At 41.8% G+C, this 23,504-nt stretch overlaps 2 long non-coding RNA genes across 22 annotated transcripts; both read right to left on the minus strand.

Moving 5' to 3' along the window:
* Window positions 1-664: 664 nt before the first annotated feature.
* Window positions 665-8,159, minus strand: LOC123165230 (uncharacterized). Of its 11 annotated transcripts, none has more exons than XR_006482855.1 (7): window positions 7,002-7,584; window positions 6,806-6,933; window positions 5,792-6,283; window positions 5,648-5,694; window positions 5,379-5,559; window positions 2,101-4,987; window positions 665-1,513 (listed from the first exon to the last, which is right to left on the minus strand). It is a non-coding gene; the product is annotated as an uncharacterized lncRNA (long non-coding RNA). The 11 variants fall into 11 exon arrangements; XR_006482863.1 differs by lacking the exon at window positions 665-1,513 and having other exon boundaries at window positions 3,897-4,602; window positions 4,725-4,987; window positions 7,002-7,581; XR_006482860.1 differs by lacking the exon at window positions 665-1,513 and having other exon boundaries at window positions 3,897-4,987; window positions 6,846-6,933; window positions 7,032-7,581.
* A 5,320-nt stretch (window positions 8,160-13,479) lies between these two features.
* On the minus strand, window positions 13,480-23,504 carry LOC123165291 (uncharacterized). 11 transcript variants are annotated; one of them, XR_006482918.1, is made up of 7 exons: window positions 22,783-23,504; window positions 22,015-22,070; window positions 21,510-21,755; window positions 16,816-17,012; window positions 16,213-16,289; window positions 13,838-15,512; window positions 13,480-13,740 (listed from the first exon to the last, which is right to left on the minus strand). It is a non-coding gene; the product is annotated as an uncharacterized lncRNA (long non-coding RNA). The 11 variants fall into 11 exon arrangements; XR_006482913.1 differs by adding an exon at window positions 22,277-22,347 and having other exon boundaries at window positions 13,480-15,512; window positions 22,783-23,497; XR_006482919.1 differs by adding an exon at window positions 22,277-22,347 and having other exon boundaries at window positions 13,480-15,512; window positions 21,997-22,070; window positions 22,783-23,497.

Below are 23,504 nucleotides of genomic sequence, written 5' to 3' on the forward strand. Positions count from 1 at the left end.
GAACATCACCATTATATTTTCTTCTTCTTCGGTAGTGGGACAGAATTATCATTGAGATGTGATGTACCTGCTAAAGGAACTGGAACCAACTAATCAATCTGCAAACTACCATTTGTCAGAATGCTAGAGAAATGATCTACTTTTCAAGATACAATGCAGAAGTGTAGACCGTTAGGACTTCTCCTACAGTTTTTGTTAGAAAAAAAAGTATGTTGGGACATAGCAAGTTGAAATCATCCAACATACAAACAGTCAGTTAGGATCAAAGGCGTACTACTTTTTTATGAGGTTCATAAGCTTCTATCTAGAATCCCACTCCAAAGATTATGTAGCCAAGGGGTCCGAAAAGAATCTCATGTGCAAATAAATTTTGACAAACCTATACCCATACTAATAATCTTTCCAGAGAGTACTAACAAAGAATTAGGAAATTGTCCCGTTGAATGATGAAAAGTAAAAATGGAAGATGATAGGTTGTTCATATGCACCTGATCTTTCCACCAAAACCAAACATCATCCATCTTCGGCAGCTTCAAGTTCTGTTGTAATACTGATTCCTCTCCACCAATAATCTCATCTCTACCACGCAATTGACAGGTTTTATCTCCCCGAAAACATCGTTTGAATAAATTGACTTTAGTTAGTATGTTTATTTTTTCAAAACCAGCCATGAAAAACTTTAATTTTCAGGGGAAGCTTCACTTTCCAAAGAAATTTATCTAGAAATTAATATTTCTCAAGTTCATTCTCTTGTACAGATAGCTAACAGAAAAAATCCCATCAGAAGTATAATTGAATCTTTATCGATGCAGAAATTGACACCTTCACAAGTAGCTTGGAGGCTGTTTCACAATTTTAAAATATCGCACCAATGTGTTCCATGTACTTTGTGCTGACTCCCAGCAATTTGTAAGAATCTCAACAATAGATACCCTTTGCTAAAAGCAAATGTTGTGCACCCTAGGGATAAGACTGAGTAAAAGGTTCACAATCCGCAAATCTTTCGATCACCTACCTGTTTCTAGTTCTGGGATTAGTTAACTCAGTTACCAACGAAGTAATTTCAGGCTTTCTACTTTACACAATACCAATCAAATTCATCAGAGAGTATCTTTGTACCTACTCTACCACGAAGAAGCTAGGTAATTTAGCAAAAAAAGGCAACTGTCTAAAAACACAATAGTGCTAGTTTCATTGGAATCTGATTCCTTTCCACCATTGTTGGAGTCTACAATGCATCGGCAGAACTGAAGGGGTTGACAAGTTCAGTGGCAGTGCCCATTAGGTAGCTAGCAGGTTGTACTTCATTTAAAAAAGGGGATGACACCGAATAGTTCTGTTAGGAAAGAAAGAGGGAGGAATACCATCTCAGAGTAGTTGGAGCCGCGCCACTCCATGGGTACGGCAGCAGCGATGCAATTGGTGGACGTCCAAGAGTCCTCCTTGGCACCATCGCCATCCCGGACTCTGCTTCCATACCCACGAGCCAATGGCGGCTGCTCAGCCTCGAGGGCTGCGAGCCATAATCACCAAATAACAATTAAAAATGAATTATTTCTATGCAAGTCTACATATATATTTTAGTGGCTTTTGCAGAGTTCATAGCTCCAATATATCTATAGGGAAGCTTACAAAAATAATAATCATATCATACCAACTTCACAAAATTGGTTCAAAAGATCGTATGGTGAGAACAGCTTATAGGATTTATTTTACATGGTTGATGACTTGGAGCACGCAACAAGAACTCCATACATTTTGTTCAAGTAGTAATTCAACAAATGTTTTGTGTGCATTCCTTTTATCATGAAACCATAACTGGACATGTAGTAAAAGTCCCCTAGAAATCAAATTTCTAAACTGCACATCATGTAACTTTGATGAGTATGTAACAGTAAAAAATTCTTATTTTGTGGAAGGGACATGATTTATTTTACTACCTAAGGTCAGCCCGCTATATCAGCACAATAGGGCAAGAAACCAAAATCATAACAGAGAGATAGAAGGGATTGTGAAATTCCAAAACACAATCAGTCTATCGTGAACATAAAATTAGTAAACAAATAAGTAATGAATTAGAGTGGAAGAGTACGAATCCACCTGCAGAACGTGTACTCGTCGAGTGTTATGCTGCCTGGCCTGACACCACACCATCCTCTATGGAAGAGTCAACGCCATTGAGCTAATTTAGGAGGAGCGGTGGGGTTGAGGGGCAGAAGTTCAGCAGCATGGTGCGAGACGGGAGCTGCGCTATAGAACCAGTCAACCAGGTAGAGGAGACTGACCTTGGGCTGGTGGTGCGGGTGTAGCAGCATCCATAGCGACAGGAGGGTTCCGCGTCGTCCGCTCGCACCCGCAAAGGATTTCGCAACGCCGTGTCGTATCCCTCCGTCACCCGCGCCCGTCGGTCGTCGCCCGGCTCCGGCGAGCTCCTGCCTAGGTCGTCGCACCCCCCTTCCTTTGTCGCTTGTCGCTTCTTCTCTCCTCACCTCCTTGTCTCGTTTCTGCCCGAGAAGCCGCGCTCCGGCCTTCCTCGCCGTCACCGGCGACACCCCCGCGCCACCCACCTCCGGATCCGCCTCCCCAGCCCCTGACGCGCAAGGATCCGGCCCCTCCAAGCTCCAGCCGCCGCGGCCCTGGGCACTTCCTCGTCCCTTACCTCTGGCCGCCGCCTCCTCTCCTGTTTTTATATGTAGGCGTGGTAGGTTGATCTCGATGGACGTCAACTCGGTCCGTCTCGTGTCCTTGATCAACTCCTTTTTCCTGTTCGTGGAGATCTTTTAGGTACCAAAACGCTTCTTCCTGATTAATAACAGGAACAACGGAATAGTCGTGCGTGGCGGGCCATATGATCACATGAATAGTACCACAACGAACTAAGAAAGATCTAAAATCATTACATTTAATAAAAACTGAAAGCGCAAATTCACAGAAAGAAAACGTATTGTGACGGTGAACCCACGGAGTCAATCTATGCTTTATTATTACTAGCAGAAGAGCCCGTGCGTTGCAACGGGTATAAAGTAAATTTCAAAGTTCACGTGATATTGAGGAGTTTATCTGTCGTGGTGAAATACTGAGCTATATCTCTCACTCTGTTAAATTCTTCATTGTCTTAATGTGAATTCATTTTTTATATTTGCCCACTTCAAAGATAAGATGGTCGTTTAGAAAATAAAGAGTTTACAATGATTGGTGCTCTTTTGTTCACACTGTCGTCAACAATAGGAGCAAACCGACTGCATCAACGCAACCATGCTTCCCCTGACACCAACATCACAGCCTCAAGGAGGACCAGTATTGGAGCATGCAAAGCCGGGGGAGAGATGGTACGACAGAGGGGAGTAGCCACATGAAGGTGGGGTATGGAAGGACTAAGGACATGGACATCCTAGGCATGATCACATGCTTCTCTCTCCCTCTCTCTCTCCATAGCCGACGTGCGGAGCGAACAGGACGTGGCCCCTCCTTCACCCAGTTCAAGCAAGATGCACCGTCGTTGTACTCTTTCAACTCTCCATCCCTCCCTCCCTCCTCTGTATCTCACACCAACGGCACTGGTAACATATAGAGTGGAAAAATATATTGACGGTCAGCTAGTCCACAAGAGAGCCCCAAATATCGTTTCCTTCAAAAAAATATTTTTTTAATATTACCTATTAAACCATGGTCGTACAAACAAAATAGCAGCCAGGTAATTCTACTCGGTCCATCCAAAAGAATTTGGAATTGTACTCGGTGTTAGCACGTAGAGGGACATCTAGCGGCTTCTCATCGGTGCGGCCACAACATCTAGTACATATGCCCGTGCGTTGCAACAGGAGAAATAACCTGGTGTTCATTGAAATTTAAACAAATATGCACTCTAAAATCTAATCAACTGCATCGTTCAAGACTTCAAGTAAAAATACATTTGGATTCAAGATGTTGCAGTTTATCAAGTATTTGATAGAAGATAAAATCAATCATCGCATGTATATATAAAGCGTGGGTCGAACAACTGGTTATTAAAAATATAGGTTGAAAAGGTGGAATATGTACTTTTTTGGCGTCCTTAACAACCGTATGCAATTAGTGGAGAGAAGGTCTGTGAAAATGCACTGGTGGCTGCCCCTGAGGCAGTTCAGGTCAAACTAAAGTGTGATGGAAGGTCATCTGCAACATCTAGGCTGTCGCCCGGTGACGAGGAGGCCAGATCTTTGTCAACTCCAACCGCCATACATCAGGAGCCCCTCCAACAACCATTGTACCCTATCTCCACCACCCATTTTTATTGCTTGAGATCCATGCACATGACTGGAAATAGAGATTGTTCATGTCCTTCAGTCTTCCTATTAGTACTGCTTATAAATTGCTTATCACAGACCATTGCATCTCAAAGTGGGGTACATGTCCTTCTTGCTGCACGTGAAGCAAAAGTTCTGCAGCTTCCAGGTTGGACCTACAGTAGTTATCAGAAACAGTTCTATACATGCCAAAGGACGGTACAGAACCAAAGGTCAATAGCATCTCCGAAATCTTCTTGGCATAACTTTTCTTCCCATGGCACCAAAGGTCACTCGTGCATATCACAGGACATCTTGCTTGGTTTTAACTTTCCCACTGCATCTCAGCAAGAAAATCAAGCGACTGGTCAAATTCCTTCAATATATATATCATGTATACAACAGAGCGTTGTATCTAGCTTCACATGGAAATCTTCCATCCTTTAACATTATATTTACCATATTAGCAGACATTTCCACGTATGCCTGTCTTCATAATTCCCCGATTAGGACACCAAAATTGATGTATGTCTAAGCTCAGGTTGTTCGGACATTATTTTGCTTCAGAATATATCTTTCCAAACGAAAGAAGAGCTGAGCTGATTTTAGTCAACTGAATGACTAAAACAAATGAAATACCAGGTAATGCAGAGGACAAGATCTCTAAGCGCTAGGCTTCAGATGGAGGAAAAACTGGAAGCCTCTGGCTGACTGCTGCAATGCTGCTCATAGTGGTCGAATCTTAAGTTAAGAACTGATAAAATAGGTGTTATATACTGATTAAGAACAGAGAAAATAATTGTTAATTTGGCTCACTACTCAGATCGGTTTCAGACATAACATCATTGTTTCTGAAGACTTTAAGTAAAGTAAGGACAGAAGATCTGCAAAATACCTATATTCAGACATCAAAGCTAATATCTAGGTTCAGACAACAAATCTGAACCACATTGCAAAATCCTACAAAGATCTAAGACTACAATCACGCCTACAAAAATAAACTAAGTAGTTATCACCGATAATTACTTGCCCTCCTAATTATATTCTATTGGAATTCGCGGGAAATTAATTAATTTAGTAGCCAATAGAATGCATGTACGGGACCACTCTTACCATACAAATCCAGCAATTGCTTTCACGAACAGAGAGATGTGGATGGGGAATTCCATGGGTGTAAGTTGGACCAGATGAGTGGATAAAGTTCTTGCTGCAGATTGCTAGACATTAGCCGCTTTTTTGATAGACCGGAACTTCACATTTACCAGAGAAAACATGAATATGTTGATCTCCCATCCTGAAGCGCACAAGGAGCAGGTTACCACATGTTCAGAGGATTATTTCATATCACCATTAAACGAAAATCACGTGCGCCTACTACAAACCTTATATCTTCATGTTTGTAAATCGAACTGCAAACTTGAAACAAAATCTGCAAAGTTTGTAGGGTATTAAAATTTGCCATGTTGCAATTCAGTGCTTACTTTGAAATTTTTGAAGTAAATAAAAATTCAGAGTTGACAACATACCTTCCAGAAGAATAGTACCATTGAGGCAAAACAAACCCACAAGAAAACATGCCAATAATTTGCATAATAGGCAGTTCAACAACAGGAGATGTGATGAATTGTTTAGCATACACCTCCTTGTTCTTGGTAGTGCCGGCGTTGCGCAGCTGGTCGATGAGCTCAGTTGGGATGTTGTGTTCGGTGACATGCATGATAGATGAAATCTAGACATGTACTATTAGAATAGAACTTAAAAGAAACTTAAAGTCTTTGGGTTCATGCTGGAGTTCGCAGTGCTTGCAGTGCCGATGAACCACTGCTTGTCACTAAAGAAGACAATGGCAGGGGTCTCCCATATGGATTACTCACTGAGAACCATGTCGACGACAAGTTACCGTGCCATGATCACAATGCAGCTCTTGTTGCCTAAACTGAACCGAACCACACTCATCTTTGACTTGCCCTTGCAGCTCCCGGCTACTTCTAGTCACAGGATCAGATCGGAACCTACACCTGCAAAGAGTGAGATCTACCAGTCAAATACTCCACCTTCATAAATCTCGGCATGTAAACCTCACAGAAATCGACTACATATACCAAACCCTGAGAATACATCAAATTTAAATGAAAACAATACCCCGATCTGAACCCTCAAAAGCACAACCTTACGCCCCTAAATCTGCAGCACAATTTCTGAAAATCACGAACTCGTGTGCTAATAAAGGAAGCCCAGTTTTATTTTCGAACAAACTGACAGAATGCCAAAAAGGAGACTTGCTATCAACTAAATTTATCATCACAAGCTTTATTCCATTTAGGATTAGGATATATACTAAGTAATGTGAAATTAAAAAACAAAAAATCGCATCCCCAATTTTCCTGTAGAGATCAGTAGCGGCAAAGAACTCGACACAAGCAACAAACAGTAGCAGGTAAGCAATAGAGCGTTGTGACTTGTCCTTATCATTTTCCCTATCTCCTAAATTCCCAATCATCTTGTCCCTACACCCAGCACCAGCCACTCCACGTCTCAACCTCTTGTCTTCCCCACGATGGGGTGTCGACCAGTGCACACCTTCGTTCCCACATTGCAGGTCCCTATCGCCCCGCTGCTCTTCCTCCTTGGCCACGGCCTCCTCCCTTCCCATCCTAGTCCACTACACCTACACCTTGACCAAGCATACATGTATCAGTTCGAGCAGAGGTAATTTGGAGGCAAGCTAGTTATTACCGTATCTTGAAATTAAGGCCGGATGAGGACCATGGCAGCAGTTGTTCCACATCCGATGTTCCCGCGCGCCCTGTCTCCTCCAGCGACGCCCGCAAGGAGGGGCGGCCTACCTCCTCTCCACACGCCGGGGTGAGCGGGTGCCCTCCACGAGGAACTCCGGGTTGAAGAGGATCTCCAAGAGAGATGTGACCGCAGGGGTGGGAGGAGCTGACGAATTCTCGATTCGATTCAGCCGGCGAGGACCTCGTCCTTAGGGCTATCTCTCCTCTCCCCGTCCGACCTCCCCGCCCCCATGGCCTGGACCACCACCACCCCCTGATCCTCTTCCTGCTGCACTGCTCTAATCCAGACGGAATCCAGATCGCCGTCAATCGCTTGAAGCTGGAGACTTGCTAGGCAATGCGTACGCCTCCTCTTCTACAACCTACAGGGTGGTCCGCGGAGGCCGGAGGCGGAGGAGAGGCCGAGATGGCCGGAAGCGGAGGGGAGAGCCGGAGCCCGAGGGTGGCGGAGGGGGAGGATGAGAGAGCCGGCTGGAGGGGAGGGACTGAGGGAGACTGGGAATTCTCACAAATTCAGGTGTTAATTTGTAAAAATAGGACGTTTTCTTAGATCCACTTAAACACGGACTGCGGGTTCAATTACCAGAAAGCATAAGGACTTTTCCGTAAAAAGGGCGCGACGGTGAACCCGCCGCATTCAACCCGTGCTTTATTATTATTAATTTAAAAAAATAGCAAAAAGGCCCGTGTATTGCAACGGGTACAAAATAATAAATGATTAGAAACCTAAACAATAATTATCACTGAAACAAAACCTTGCAAGTAGAAAAACAATATTCAACAAAACTTTGCAAGTAGAAAAACAATATTCGGCAAAACCTTGCAAGTAGAAAAACAATATTCAAAGTACTCAACATATTTAAAATGATATCCATTCTCAAATAGAAAATATATTCTGTATTAAATCTATAATTTACCGCACGCATCTTCAGGCTCTTTTCTCCTCTGTACTCCCTATTATTGGTTCTCTAGTACGGCAAAGCATCTGTTCTTGGTTCTCCAGTACAACGAAGCTCCTGCCGCTGATGATGTGTTGCTCCTAAGCTCATCGAGATGGTTTGCCGACCCTTCTCGCCGATGAAGGTGCATGTCATACGTACATGAAGGAAAAACATAGTCATTAGCGGGTATAAGGGGAATTGTTGAGATCAACCAAATAGTCTACAAACAAATGCACAACTCGATCATAACTGGGTTTAGGCGAAATGGTTGCTAGTATATGCATGTCAATTGCGATAAATCAACCTGATGAAAACAAAACATTCTCAACTACGGAGAATCCGTAAATACGATGGGCATGTATCCATGTTGTCTCAAAGTGCAGAAAGTTTGTTCTCCTTATTCTTATGTGCCATTTTTCCATCATTAATCTTCCTTTGTTGTGCAAAGATGCTTCATTAAACATTTTTATACCAATGAACTCAAGTAATCTTGATAACACTTGCTGCAATACCTACAGTTATGAAATCATACTTGAGGTCAAAGGATTATATCTTCCTGTGATTTGTTGCAAGATGAAGGCATAAGTAAAAAAATACGGAGTACATGGTATTGAAGGATATCATCTTTACATCTATGTGCTTGGACTAAAATTAGCCTTCTAGAATTATGTTAGCCTCTATACTATGCTAGTATGCCTCCAAGCGAAATCCATACATGGCTAGTCGCCACAAGATACTTGTATAAGCAAGAGTTCGATCATCACTATTCAGAATAACATGCTCAGTTGTATTGCGTGCAGAAATTTTTCTAACATGTGTAGTTGTCAATCGCTATGACACATTAATGATCTCTTGGAAAAAGATGCAGGCATGTCACACATCAGGTCACTGCAATGTGCCCAGGCTTCTTGGCTTTTCTCCTTTTCCTCACAAGCTCTAGATAATCACTTCAGTAAACCAATTAAGGAGTTAACCTCTAGATAGTTAAACATAACTTTGTGATCTTCAACTCACTGGTTACTTTGTAAGGTGATAACATAATATACATATGACTATCAGATCAATACTTTGCTACAACAACATAATTGACACAGCAATCCTCATTGCTGCATTCTTCCTCACACACCACTTCCATGAGAAAGACATGCCACGGTTCTGTTTGGTAGATACCACCGTACTGGTTTATTTTTTCGGAATCCACTAAATATAACACAAATTGAACAAACAATAATATTTCACATTTAATCCGTCCTTAAGTAAGGCAGGAGTACTTTTGATTTACCTCTAAACCAGAAGGCAACAGGCAATCAAGGATGTCCGCCTTCTTCAGCCACCATACGATCCCATGTTTTCAATCTCTCCAAAATATTCTAAGAACGAACATTGAAAGAAGAGTTCCTTCAGCAAAAAGGAGAACATGGTGATACAAAGAGTATGGTTGGGAAATTGCACCGGTGAGGAGCACCAAAGCACGAACCTAACCCGTGCGTTGCAACAGGAGAAAGGAATAATTGATTGATCCATTTTTCATACATTAATTCGAAAACCGGAGATAGCACTGAGATGGTTGGTGATGGAGATGGTGGTCATTTATCTAATTATCGGATTCCAAAACACTCAAACAAGGTGGGGCTCTAGCCCAACGTTCATGATTCAGAAAAAAAAACACCATGATCCATTTTTTGCAATCTAATTAAAAAGTTAAACGTCCCACTTTTAGATTGTTTGTATACAAACGTAGTGCACGTACTTGTAAAATTGATCGATGCAAGTTAGCTACAAATCCTCCTCCAAATATCTTTATTGTAAGTATGTAACAGATAACACATCATTCCTAGAGCCTTTGCAACGGATCTAAGTTCAACCAAAGAATCATTGAAGGAACATCCTACGCTGACAGCCGGACACTATGCCAGCCGCGTTTCAGATGCCTGTATTTCTTTGCTTATGAAATATATGTTTATGTATACATTTGGAACATACATCTAATCTATCACCGAATTATTTAGATTGATTATGATTATTCTACTGTCTCCATGCCATTAGTAGTTTAGTACTTGTCCCAGGCATTATTTATTGGAACATATGACATGCATGTGAAACATAAACTTGAAGCAAGAAAGGAGACGGGCTGGAGATTAAGGTGAGGAATATCTGCTATATTGTTCTACAACTTGAAATTGCTGCTAATCCCCAATGAAGGGTGAGCCAAAAAAATGTAAAGAAGATGAGAAATATCACCTGCTAGTCGCCAACTCCTTTCTCTCGATGTGCCTTGGCTGGCAGACATGGCATGCGAAATTTCCACAATGAGTAGGAACCATGTTGAACAGGCTCAACTGCAGCCTTGTATTTGCTCTATGACCTGGAGCGTCCCATCGACCATGTTTGACTGTGGCAGAACACTCGGCCCTTGCTTCGCTTATTCGCTCCTCCTTGGCATCCATTGATTTGCCGCGTGCTCGGGCGAGACGGCAGGCGCTGGGCTGCGGCTAGGTCAACGGATCCAGCGCCGATTTGTTCTTGACCTGTAGTTGATTAGTTGGGACAGGAGAGCACCCCCGATCCAAGCTTGCAACAGCACGCCTCGGGAGAGCCAAGGCTCGATCCAGAGGAACCAGGCCGCAACGAGGCCCGCCGCCTCACCGCGCGCCACCTCAGGCAGACGGCGGCAAGACGGTACGCTTCTTTGGTGGGGAGCCGATGCAGGATCTCGGAGACGATGCCGTCGTCCAGGTGCGGCACGGCTTGCATGGCGGCGGTGCTGGAGATCGAGCCCGAAGTGATGGCGTCCGCCATATGCACGTGGAGTCGGAATCAACTTGTAACTGGGTCGGGCGTTAAGTGCGTCTGCGTGTATATGTAGTATACGCAGATAAAATAGTACCATCTCGGATGTAGAAAATAATATAGGCGAAAAAACTGAAAGCGTAAATTCACGGGAAGAAGCGCATTGTGACGGTGAACCCGACAAAGTCAATCCGTGCTTTATTATTAAGGAAAGACTAGTACATATGCCCGTGCGTTGCAACGGGCAAAAAATTGAGAAAATCTTCTTCACGAAAGAAATTTAAGGAAAATGAACAAATTTGATGGATATTTAAACAAATCGGAAAGTATTCGTTCATACTTGAATATTTTTTATTAAACCCGTATGCTTTTCGTATAGAACGGCACAAACTAATTATATTTGGATATATCTGAACTAAACCGTACTCTAAACCTAGTCCAAATGACCGCCAACACACGTTCTTCCATTTTCGGCTAGCCATGAGCATTGGAACTGAAGCTCCGGCTATGTCTTCGTAGTCTCCGCCTCCACAACTTGCAAGCGGCTAATCGGCCGACGATTTTGAGCCCGCCAAGCTTGGCTTCAGAGGGAGCGAAATGGGCGGTGGTCTTCCTGGGGCCCGAGCACCGGCGAGCTCCCATGCTCTAGTCTTCTTCGCTGCCGGCAGCGCCTATGGACGCGCCGGCTTCATGGTCGTGGCAGCGAGGCGCGGGCGTGGCGGAGTTGGGAATGTCGTCCTCGTCCTCGCTCTTGCCATAGACTTCGTTGGCCACCTCATGGATCTCCTTGAAGGCCGCATCTATCTCCGTCTGACACTGGCGGTACCGCCGACGATTGCGGTGGATTTCACAAGCGGTGCGATATGAGTCGACCAGCACCTCCTACTCCACCAGGTCCACGTTTGGCGCGATATAGCTGTGCCAGCGGTGAGTTGCTCCATTGCGTGTTGGTGCTTGTCGAGAAGGCGGAGGTTGTACTCCTGGTCGGCTTGCGCCTGTCAGAACAAGGCCTCCCACTCGGCCAACACCATTTCGGTGTATTGAGCACGTGCCTAACACATGGTGATGCTGACATGGACCGGCGAGGAGGGTGTCAGCGACTCATCATCAATTGCGTCTTCCTTTGGGACGTCCGCAGCTCCGACCTCCGTATGCTTGCCGGCAACAATAGTGGCATCTCCGTCTTCTGCTCGGACAAGACGTTGTGCCAAATGGATTTGGAACTCGAGGAGGCCATGAAGAATGTGGTGTGGCGAGGAGGAGGATGGATGCAGCTATAGCCGGGGATGGAGTTTAAATAGTCAATGAATGGCAGGAGAAGCGCCAAGGTGGTTAGTGGCGGAGTAGGTTCCTCGGCAACCGCGCATGTTTAACTTAGGGAGGCTGAATGACGGCCTGTCATTTGAACGCGGAAGAGTCACGTGCATTGGGAAACGATACGGGCGACGCTCACGACCGGCGCCGCTTCAATGCTAGAATGCCAGTGAGAGGTCGCGTCGCTATGAGCCGGCATGAATATGGCAGCGGTGCTGGCCATTTCAGGTGGGATGGGGTATGGGCAAGGGAAGGGGTTTTTGGGTGGGCCATTGTTAGATAGAATCGAGCATGACAGCAGTCCGGACGCTCGCAAAACTCTCCAGGTTGTTTTCATATTGTTGGAAAAAGTAAGTTCAGACCGGTTGGCGGACCAATACAGTCAAAACACGTCCGGACCTTACGGCCTGGACGGTTGCGGACGTTGTTAAAAATGCCCTTACATACTGTTTGAGACTTTAGTAATTCATTTAAAGTATTTTATAAAATACTCCCTTCGTTCCCAAATTTAAGTTTTTTTAGAGATTACAACAAATGACTACATACGAAGCAAAATGAGTGAATCTACACATTAAAATATGTCTACATACATCTGTATGTTATAGTCCATTTGAGATGTTTAGAAACATCTTTATGATAAGATTTGAATTCAAATGATTTTTGTTATGTAGTTTTTTTAATTTGGAAGATATTTTGCTTTTCTGCGCTATTAATCTTGTTCCAAAGGTTGGTAATCACGTGTTGGGGCCGAGCGGTGGCACGTACACGCATCAATCATGCCATCGGCCATCACATATTCACATGTCTCGAAGCCCGTCGCAGCTTATCCTTCCACCGCTAGCTAGCTTATATCTCTCTCCACCGAGATACTCTACATCTATCTGGAATCCCATCTCTCGTGCGTCCTCATGTCGGGTCAGAATTTTCTGAAATTCATGATCATGATTTGTTCATTTGTTCCCTTCCCTCCGGCCCCTGGCTCGCTCCACCTCCTCCCGTGTTGGGGACACAACATCCCGTATAGCATCGGTGCTCCTCATCCCTTTTCTTAAAGACTCTCGAGGCGGCTTGCAGATTTAAAATCAATGATGTATATAAACTGGTTCATCAGGAGGTAAGGGGGCGAGGTGGGATTATTAAAGAAGCAGCCGTTCTCTATGAAATGTGCCTTCGATGCTACTGATTAGGGAGGTCGATCTGGCCCACTGGCAATTTGTTTTGGGCCGGCACCGCAGGACGGGTACGAGCCAGATTGTCCTATGGACGGCCAACTTTTTTTAGTACCACCTCGGATAAGCACGATACAAAATAAGTTTTTTTGTAAAGAAATATAAAAACTGAAAGCGTAAATTCACGGGAAGAAGCGTATTATGACGGTGAACCCGGCAAAGTCAATCCATGCTTTATTATTATAGGAAAATTGCCCGTGCGTTGCAACGGAAGAAATACAAGCCTCCTAGCGACACAGATCCTCCTAGTGACCCATTCCTATTGCCACTTCTCCTCTTCGCCACCATCGCCAATTGTGGTCAGATTGTCCAGCTATTCATGATGAACATGATCAATCCCAAGGTCATAAGCTTGATCATCATATACTCCAGCATGCCGCCTAGCAAGCCCCTTTTCAACTCACTAAAAAACATAGCATGAAGGCCAACTGAGTAAACATAATAAATTTGTGCTAAAATTTTATTAAGCATACATGTTAAATATAGCAGTTGAAACATACACGGCATCTCTGGACCTTGCTTCATGTCTTTAAGCACCAACAGTTCAGAGCAATTTTAAAATCAACAGAAAGTAGAATTAACCAAATCATATTTCATCAATTCAGCACCTGGTACAAATTATCTTCTCCATTCAATGCCAATTGTATTGCAATGTAAAACTTCATCAAAGTTTAATTTACTCCAATAGGAAAAAAACTATGGTAGTGCACATGTTACCTTGTGCATTATGGATTAAAATGAACCAACTATGTCACGGTCCTGATCCACATTAGTGAGTGAGTGTGATGTGTCATTACAATATGCAAGTACACTCAAGCGTGTACATTGAGTGTTGTAGGCCGCTTTCAGTAAGAAAAAAGAGCAGGTCTTGCTGATATAAAAGAAGCCCAACCTTCATTATCTACTTCATTAGTATAGAGGAAATGCAAGAACATGAGTTATTGCTTCAAGCGGCTTAATCAACATGAGGAAAATATGACCACAAGCTATGCATTGTGTTCTTATCTCCATGCTCTCCCTTGCCCTTTCAGATATTTCAAGTCACGTAGTTGTGTCCGTTGACAGGCTCACACCAATAAATTTTCAAAACATGTTTATGTTGAAATAACAAATATTTCAAATCAAAATAATCGATAGAATAGAAAAAATGTTTACAAATTTATTGTTCCATGTCAACTCCCTGTTTCTCAATTAAGTACCGGTTCAATTGTGTAAAGTTGATCTTTGGAATTATTTGTAATTATAAGAATTAAATAAATGAGAAACTTTTTTAGGGCTGTCATTTAAAATGTAAATACCCTAAGACAAAAGAACTTACACCAAAGTTCAGTGGAGCGCAATTGAAAAATTAGTGAAATTACTTTTTATTTGTGCTAGGTTGATTGTCATAGATCATCATCTGATTCAGCTAGCCGATGAATGGTTTGTTTTATAAGGTCAAATTATTTATACAGACGTTGAAGTGTATAGTACTCCAGAAGTTTTTGTATGTTAATTAAACATGCACAGAAGGTCCCCGATGGCTCATAGTCACACTAATCTACACGGACTGGAAACTGAATCACCATGGATAACATAACATCTCCAGGCAAAACCAGAGGATCTCGATCTATTTCCCTACCGGCTAACATCTCAAAGAGTGAGCTTATGGCAGAAAAGACGGCAAAAAGGAAGTGTACCATCATGAAGTAATACATGAGTTATGTCAGCAGTCCATGGCAGTTTTGCATCACGTTCGTCTTGCTGTCTAAGTGAGAAAACTGACAGAAGAACTTAACATACACGGGCAATGTGGTTCCTAAATTATTTGCATAGGAAATTTGACATAAATTACATCATACGAGTAAAATTTATCAGATTCCAAATCGTGCATTCAATGAACCAGAGAACACATCATGGCTTCAAGGAATTGAGTTACAGTGTGATGTAATCAGGAATAAACATAGAAAAGCCCGCATTTGTACTACTTGAAAAAAATTAACAACTACACTTGACCCTGTGTATGTTCAATTGCTATTTTTCTGGAAACAGGTGTACAAATCATATTACAATGTCAAGTGCATCATTTACCTTTAGAATAGCAACAATGTCCTCTCTGTAGTTGTTCTGTAAATAGCGACAGAAAATACACTACGATGACAATTGCCACAATGCAATCGACTCATGCCCAAACACCTGTCATGTATAAACATACAAAACATGACAGACTGCCACAACTGAATGCTTGCCAATTCCTCAGATTACTGCAGGCAACTGAAGGATACACAAAGTCACAAATAGTCTTCGGTCTTAGTGCAGATGGAGGTACATCCTTAATTTATTTTCTCAATGCATCAATGCTGACTTCCAATAATATAAAAAATAAAATACGTAGCACATTTTTGTAAAAGTATGGAAAACAAAAACCTAGGGTAATGACGATGGAAGCTATGGTTGCAGGAACACAGTGAAAGATCATGGTGAAGAATAAAGCCCAGACGGAACTCATGCCTTTTTCAGATTTCAGTTTCAAATAAATTGTAAATCATAAAAGGCTTGCTACTTCAAGGCTGCTCATGCTCCGACCATGTTGCATTTAGCTTGGCATGTGATCCCCAGCGTACCTAAGGATGTGCGGTTGGCGTTCTGGGAACGATTATTATTATTATTATTATTATTATTATTATTATTATTATTATTATTATTATTATTATTATTATTATTATTACTACTACTACTACTACTACTAGCAAAAGAGCCCGTGCGTTGCAATGGGACACAAATTTTAACTTATTAATTCCTCTAGAAAGGATGAACGGGTTAACTCTGCATCCTTTGAATAGTAATGCTTAATTTGTGTGATGCTTGAATTGGATGGTGAACAACAAAAACTCACCTCATCTCTCATTTTTCCTAATGTCTATCCTCTGCTAGCTTCATGAAGATGACCTCTTTGAATACTCTACATAGTACCTGTAGAAAGCAAATAATATGATTAGTTTTGGAGAACAATAGTTGGGTAAATAAAATATGATGCTATTCTTTTCATTACAGAGTGATGTGCCAGTGGAAAGTACCCATATGCATGTCTTCACTCTTAACAATCTCATGCCACGATTGCATTCGCAATCTAGGGAGAACTTTTCTCAGATAATGGGGAAAAGATCAAACTCTCAGATAAGATTTATTTTTCTCTCTGATGAATTTTTGTAATAACGAAAAAACTATCATAAGATCTCTTTTCCTGGTCTGATCAATTTTTGTAATAATGAAGCAACTATCAACTATTGGATGAAATGAATTACCCAAAAATATAGGGAGAATTATTTGAGTGAAGCTATAAGAAATGAATAAAATCATCCAGTAAGTTAGTCCACATGAAATCAATGAACATACTTCTCATGTCGCTGGCAGATTACCTTTGATAAACTATAAGCAAATAGTTATAGTTTTCTTGTCAAGAAAGGCAAACAAAATCCATCAGAAGACGTTAACTTACCATGGAATTGTATGTTTGTGTATCTTGTCGACAGAAGGTCTTAGCAACTGTCAAGTTTGGCAACTAAGCAGTGCCAAGTAATTTACTTCATAATTATGCACTCTGACAGGTAGCAATAGTAAGGTATTCCAGCGTTATTCCCTTTTGAATATAACGTTGTCGCCATCCCTTCCATCCGTCCTCTGATCTCCCTCTCCCTGGTGATCAACATTATTAGAATTCAGAATAGGACCAACAGTTTCTTACTTTACTGAACCCGAAAAACCATCGAGCGACCAGAGGCACAGCCACACACGCACACACGCGGATTCCATCGCCATCAATTTTCTTGAATGGATAGATAGATAGTACACTACATCATCCAATACTAAAAAGTATTAGTTGTCTTCCGCTCTTCCTTGTTGAAGCCTTGTCTGAAGTACATCTAGCCCCCATCAACTCAAAGGGAAACAAAAGAAGAATTCAAAATTGCGATTGCTGCTATCGATCACAGTCATGGCTCTTCACAAGCTTCTGTCGGCCTCCGTGCAGCCGCCCTGTAGAGCTACTCCACCGCGGCTGCGCACTTCGACGGCGGCGCAGCGAGGGCAAAGGCCAAGTCGGTTGGCTACCTCGGCTGCTGGGATGATCGGGCTATTGTTGGCGCTGGGGCTGCACACGGCGCGCCAACAGCTCGCAAAACATCCGCCTCGACAAGCTCAAGTTGAGATCGTGGGCTCGTGGCCGAGGTAGCGGACCTTGACCTCGCCCTCCATGACACCGAGCGTTTTCATGGCAGCTCCATGTTCCAGATGGTCGCCCACGTCCGGGACGATCGCTCTCTCGCCGGATCTTGGTATGGTGGCGGCGATGGATCCGTGGAGGTTGGATTTTTCTGTAGGGTGGGAGATGAGAGAAGAACGTGCGTGTTGACCGACTTAGGAGCGGAGGACGTGTTCGGATCTGTCTTGTTTTGGGCCTCTGATTCGTCTTCTAATCGGTCTCTTCGTTCGATTTGTTTGTTGGGCCGAACATGTTGAAGCCCAATATGCTGTAGGTCGCTTGTGTTCGATCTGAGCGGACGGAATTTCGATGGTAAGAAGCAATAGTATCACCTCGGATGTAGAAAATAATATAGGTGAAAAAAACTGAAAACGTAAATTCATGGGAAGAAGCGTATTGTGACGGTGAACCCGACAAAGTCAATCCGTGCTTTATTATTAGGAAGAGATAAGCAAAAGGGCCCGTGCGTTGCATCGAAAAAAAAATTCATAATCTTCAATGGCCATGACTATATTTTGTTGCATCACCGAGATAAACTATCACTCTCAATTTCATGAAATGATGAACATTTTTCAAAACTTCTGCACATACCTAAAATCGAGAACAATTTTCAAATCCGTGAACATTTTTACAAATTTTTGAATATTTTCTAAAATCAAGAACATTATCTAAATTTATTAATATACAATTTGCAAACATTTTTTTAAAATAGTAAATATTTTTCAAACAATTTTTTGAATCGGCGAATATTTCTAGAAATGAAAAATATTATTTTGGAAATTGGTGGCACAATTTTTGAAATCCACAAACATTTTTTTATCTAGCAAAAGGGCCCGTGCATTGCAAGGGGAAAAAAATCATGAACATTTTGCTGCATCAGCGAGATACATTATTGCTCTCATTTTCGTGAAATCATAATCAATTTTTTAAAATCATGAACTTTTTTTAAACTCGTGAACATATCTGACATCATGAACATTTTATAATTTGTGAACATTTTTACCGATTTTCGAACATTTTCTAAAATCAAGAACATTTCATACTATTTGCAAACATTTTTCTTAATTGTGAACATTTTTAAATACTTTTTTGTTGAATAGGCAAACATTTCTAGAATCGAAGAACGTTCTTTTGGAATTGTTTGGTGGAACTATTTTTGAAATTCACGGACACTTTTTTGATTTAACAAACTTTTTTAATGCATTGTCATTTTTTGAATCAGCAAACATTTTATGAATCAATAAACTATTTTGTAAATTATAAATAGTTATTGTAAATTATGCACACAAGGTAATATTTTTTGAGCTGGCAAAATTTTGTTCAATTGCATTAATTTTTTGAATACATGAACTTTTTAAAAAAACATGAACATTTTTTTATTTCTCGAACATTTTTTTGAAAATTGTGAATATTTTGAGTGCGCGAACATTTTTTTAAATCACATTTTCTGAGTCCACGAGCATTTTGAATTATTAAACATTTTATTTCAAAATTCTCATTTTTTCGAATTTTTTTAATTACCAAATTATTTAAATTAGAAAAAACAAAGACAGAAAATAAAAGGGAAAATAAAATACGAAAACTAAAAAACAGGCCATCCGGACATGGGCCAGCCCGAACAGGCGATGTTTCTTTTCCCAGCGCGCAGAGCACAATATAAAAGGTTACTACGGGGCCGGCCCATGCAGAGATTCCCCTTTGTGAAACGTTTTTATTATTTATAGATGACATCGGTGGGTAATATTTTGCAACTTTTGGAGCAATTTCAATGACGACAACCAGAAGCACTCAGTGCTTTATTATTAAAAAAATTAAAAAATGTGCCTGTGCGTTGCTAAGCCACACTCTCACTCAAGCTACGCCTCCTCCAGCTACTACACTCAGGTGGAAGAAATGTGGTTGGATAGGGAGGAGTGGTCCGAGAAGCTTGAAAGAGTGCATTTTTTTATTACTGCTAGTCCTGAATGATGCAAAATTTGTGATATTCCTTATCAAATCACAGTGACTTAAGACTAAGGAAAGAAACCCATTGGTTGGAGCTACTACAAATTCACACCCTCGATGTGAACCCGTTTTAGGTAGGAAAAACAACCAAGTTCTGGAACATGTAAACAAAAAATGATGTTGCTGACCACATTTGACGTACGGTATATGTGTGAAGGCAATTCTTTATGCCGAAATATGTTGTGGATCCTGCATTATTATGGTTATATATTTTACGGCACAATGGATCAACATCTCACAATATTCCTTATTTTCAGTATAAAACCTTCATTGCCCAACACAGGACCCGATACGTAGTACTAACAATATCCACAATAACTGACTTGCATTTATTTTGGATTGAGTTGCACAAGTCAACCAATGTGTCATCTCAGAACCCAGAAACATGAAGGCTGAAACCACACCATCACCTCTTCTAATAAGCAATCCATACAAAATGTGTGCCCTGGCAAGCTCCAAAAGACATTATATTTGGTTAAGGACACAAACAGCACCAAAGCCAACTTCAGAGGAAAAAACAGAACCAAACCCAATGGTGCATGTACATTGTAAACTGATATGCATAAACTAACACACTTGAATAGATTTAGCATGGTTACTACACTCCCAACTTTTTCATGGTTACCTAGCATAGCAAATGAAATTAGTGCCTCAAACCTAGTAGGTAGTCTTCAACTTCTGTCATCAAATAATATCTAAACTCCGCCCGTGAGTAAATTAAATGTTGTCACTACCACAGGGATACGTCCAACATCAAAGAGTTTCTTTTTCACTTTCCAAATCAAAAGCAACATATACTCGGTAATTCAGTTCAACAATAACAGTAATTTATGATTTCCTACAGTTTAGAAAAAGCTCACATATCTATCTTGTGTGAAGAAATAGCTCTTCCAAATTGAGTAGTGGCCTGAATACTGAATTATTATTTTTGCTTTTCAGAGCTGGTAACTTGCTAACTTTCCCCTGTTGTCTAATTTCTGGACACATTAGCCTAATGGCAATAATATAGATAGAGTGACTTTGCTTCAGTTAATACATGCCTCTACTTCTAGTTCTAGTTGGTATAGTTGATTTCCAAAGATCCTAGGCGAGGAGGCAATATCTTTTAGATATAGTCAAGAACATAATCGAACAGGCTCGCTAAATTCATTTCACAATTATGCATAAGGAATCCTTGTTAAATATACTTGTCTCTGCATCCGGAGTGGGTGATACAGATTAAGTACAATAAAAACATGTTTATGCACCCGGAGTCCTTGGTCCTTATAAGAACTTTAGTTCAGAATAATTCAGTGAAATGACCGTAAATCTTCTGAAAGTAACGATATAAATAAGGGATATGAATAGGGAAACAAGCATATACACTGATTTTGAATGGATATAACTCTTCAAAAGTAAGTAATTGCTTAAATACTGAAGAAAAAAATTATTCTTTCAAAGCTGGTGACTTGCTAACTTCCCTCTCATCCTGCTACCAGTCAATAGACTACGTAAAAGAAAATAAAAGAAACAACAGGACCGCACTTACTACATATACATTATACCTCTAGACATGTACTAAAGATGCAACCAAATTGCAGCACATTTTTCTGCTCTGGTTCAAGCTGCATGTTTCCTACGTCCTACCTCAGCCAAAGAAACAACTTCAACTCAATTCTAGGTAGCTGCATTGCCTATGTCTGAAACCCAACATACGATTGATATTCCCAGCTGCATTGTCTATGTCTAAAACCCAGCATACAATTGCCTTATGTGCTAGATTCTCAAGAGAAGTTTTATTGTCGCTTCTGCAGAAAGTAGAAGCATTATTACATAAATAATAATGCTCTAGTAGTGCAGAACTGGATTGCATAATAAGTTGTGGTACATTGGGCAACAGAGAAGCTATGCATTGGGTATTAATTATCTTCTGAAACTGTAGTACATACCTCAGGTGAAGCATGGTCAGACGGAGTTCCGGTGAAGGGTGGAGCACGAGCGGATAGTGTTCCTGCTAAGTCGGCGGAACGACGAGATTGGATGGATACCGCCTGTGACCCGGTCATTCAGCAGTATCTAGGGGCCACTTTAGGGACTTCGTCATGCACAACTGCGTCTCCATCGATCCCTGCCCCAATGAACACCTTGCCGGATGCCAGAGTTCCACACCAATGAACACCTTGCCAGATGCATGCCTATACAGAGGGAGTACACGTGAAAGAACATTAATTCCATGTAGTAATACTGCTTATGTGAACTAATTATGGTAAACAAAATTTCAGCTAAAATAAAGAAAGATTGAAAACAGTTTAAATAAGTTTTCGAATATTTTAGTTATTCATACAAACATCTTCATGAAATATGGCTGACAACCTCCATATCAACAAACATGCAATTACAGATAGTTACAACTAAACTTGTCTGTCGTTGTCTTACTTCAAAGTAGGTGAGTACCTTGTCCAGCAGTGGCCTGAGCTTGGACAATTCATATCATTGCACATATATTTTTCCTACATGTATTATGACAATTTGTTCAGAAAAGCAGGTTAACTAAGAAAAGATGAATATATAAAGATTTATATATTAGATCTGACATCATAAATCTCCAAACAATTTTGTGCTCCCACTCTCTGCCAGCATTACAGAAGATGAGAAACTCTAGGCAATTTCCATGGAAATTTACCACATATCATGGAACTGGTATATTATATCATACCATGGTACACAATATTTCTTCTTTATCCTTTTTGTAATTCAAGCTTCAAAGAAATAGCCAATGAAAAGGTACTGAAAATGTCAAAACATTGGGCAAGATTCGTGAGAATGTCTGCTAGTATAACAATAAAATAGACAGATAAATAACCAAGCAATAAGTAGATGGTAAGAAACTAAGCATGGATGTCATTTTGAACCAAGCCTGAAGCTCTGTCTTATGGATTGATAACAATGGTGAGTGAACCATGGAAAGCAACTCAATTTCCTTCTTGTTTTCAGCTTGCTTGTACATCTATTTTTGTTCTCCCCTGTGGTCATCGAGTAAAATCAACATGCCACATATATCAATATTTTTGTTCATGTTATCTACGGAGTAAATTCTGAGCAGAACGGGCTAGCAGCACTGTACTTACTATATACCAACAATTTACTCGAAAGTAGCTGCTACCAAAAATATATACTGGTAAGCGACTGCTATACATGTGATTGCAGAGATGTTCCTCCAACCTGTACTGATCAGAGATTCTGAAGCAGAGCCAGCATAGCAGACGGTCGAAGCCTACAACAGCAATGCGTGGGTGAGGTCGGGACCGTCGGGCTCGCCGTCGCTGCTGCTGCGCGAGTCTCCACCTCCATCGCCGCTCTCGAGGAAGTCGTTGACGAGCATGGCAGGTCCATGTCGCTCTCGTGGCTGCCGTGGTGGCTCTGGCCCCTACCCTCCATGCATCCAAAGCCAGAGCTCGCCTCTCTGGCCGCTCTGTTGACGAGCGCCCAGATTCAAACCGCAGGGGAGCCATGCCCCAGTGGCTGAATTCGGAGAGAAGGCCTGCCTGGATCAATGTTCATGCTTCGGCTGGGGATCGACACCGATGAGCAGCCTGGATCTGAATCTGAAAGAGAGATTGGGTGTGCAAAGGGGATGAGGTGGGTGGCGGCGCCCTAGCGTGGCCTCAGGCAGAGGCAGGGCCTGGACCGGCGTGACGGTGGCGAAAGCTAATAGGATGAAGATCGAGGGAGTATGAGGTGGCTGCGGGTGTCGCGCTAGCCGCCACCGCCTGACTGTGCTTCGAGCCACCGCCGCCGCCTGACTGCTCTCTCCCAGCCTCCCAGGTAAGAGCCTCTCTCGATCTCGATGTACGAAGCCAAGTCGAGGGAGATTGACGAAAGAATAGGAAGGAGGCCGAGTCTGGTGCGGCAACACATCGTCCTTTTTTTCCTTGTGCGTGCAA

Source organism: Triticum aestivum, chromosome 7D (assembly GCF_018294505.1).
Source record: "Triticum aestivum cultivar Chinese Spring chromosome 7D, IWGSC CS RefSeq v2.1, whole genome shotgun sequence".
Lineage (NCBI taxonomy): Eukaryota > Viridiplantae > Streptophyta > Magnoliopsida > Poales > Poaceae > Triticum > Triticum aestivum.